Here is a 1,253-nt window from a genome sequence, read left to right as displayed (position 1 = left end):
CCCCCGCCCCCCATGGATTTGAACTGCCAGCTCTTGAGCTAGAAGTAAAATAGTTAACATTTATACCGGTCAGAGGCTCCTTTGACAAGCATTACATTAATGAATTAAAACGCGAGCTCTTAAAAAATATGATTTATTCATCACTCACTGGTTCATTTGTTTGTAAAATGTGAGCTCTTGTCTCTGAGTAGGGCCAAGACATGGGCGTAGACGAGAGCTTGGGCTGGGGCTGTGTGGACTCAGACATGGGGGCGGGTGGGCACGGATAAGGTGGGTTAAAGGTTGTGGGAGCTGAATATGGGGAAAATATCTACTTGTCATTCAAGAGTAGCCCAGAGGAGGCTGGTGACACATAGCCTTTGAGCGGGTGACATCACCTCGCCAGCTCTGGCCGAGCAGAGGACAAGGGCAGGCCCACTCCAGGGAAACTCAGAGGTTCCCAGCCTCTGGGAGTTTCATAGCCTGGCCTCAGCCCTGTTCCTGTGTGGCCTCGGCTGGTCTCTTGGCCTTCCAGAAGGACGGGCCAGATGCGCTAATGTGGCTGGATTCCAGGGTGGGGGGTGGGAACACTGCTTTTTTTTTTTTTTGCTTTTCTCGGGTTTTATTCTTTATTTGGGGGGCAGGGGGGGAGGCAGAGGCTGCTTCCCGGACCCTCTTCCCCTCTTTTAAAATAATGCATCCCGCTTTTGCAACTGTAGCCGAGACTGTGCACAGCAGAATGGACACCAAGCTGCCCGTTTCTACGGGAACCGTTCGGTGACGCTGATTCTGTTCCTTGAGCTGTGCCACCACCCGCACTCTCCTTTTCTGACGGCCCCCTCCCCGGTTTGCAAAAGCTCCCTGGCCCCCTGCGAGGTCTTATCTCAGCTTTCCAGTTGCTGAGGTCAACTGGAGTCACAGAAGCCCCTGTTTCATTCACGCCACACCTGTTTCTGGAGCACCTACTGTGTGCCAGGCCCTGGGACACAGCTGTGACCAGGACAGCCCAGGGTCCTGTCCTAGGAGACAGTGTCAACTACACAGAGGCTGGTGGCCTCTGGGACTCCCAGGGCAGGGGTGAGTCATCAGGCTTTTCTCCCCACCTAGGGTGACCAGTGGGTGGATGAGATGCAATTGGGGCTGTTTGGGGACACCCGCCTTAGTGACGCCGTAGGGTTGGGCTGCTAACATCAAGGTCGGTGGTTCAAAGCTACCAGCTGCTTCTAGGGAGAAAAATGAGGCTTTCTGCTCCTGTAAAGATTCCGTCTCAGAAA

This window comes from Echinops telfairi, unplaced genomic scaffold (assembly GCF_000313985.2).
Source record: "Echinops telfairi isolate 266 unplaced genomic scaffold, ASM31398v2 ScPeMD7_36;HRSCAF=134, whole genome shotgun sequence".
In the NCBI taxonomy this organism is placed as follows: domain Eukaryota; kingdom Metazoa; phylum Chordata; class Mammalia; order Afrosoricida; family Tenrecidae; genus Echinops; species Echinops telfairi.
This window is presented reverse-complemented; position numbering follows the sequence as displayed.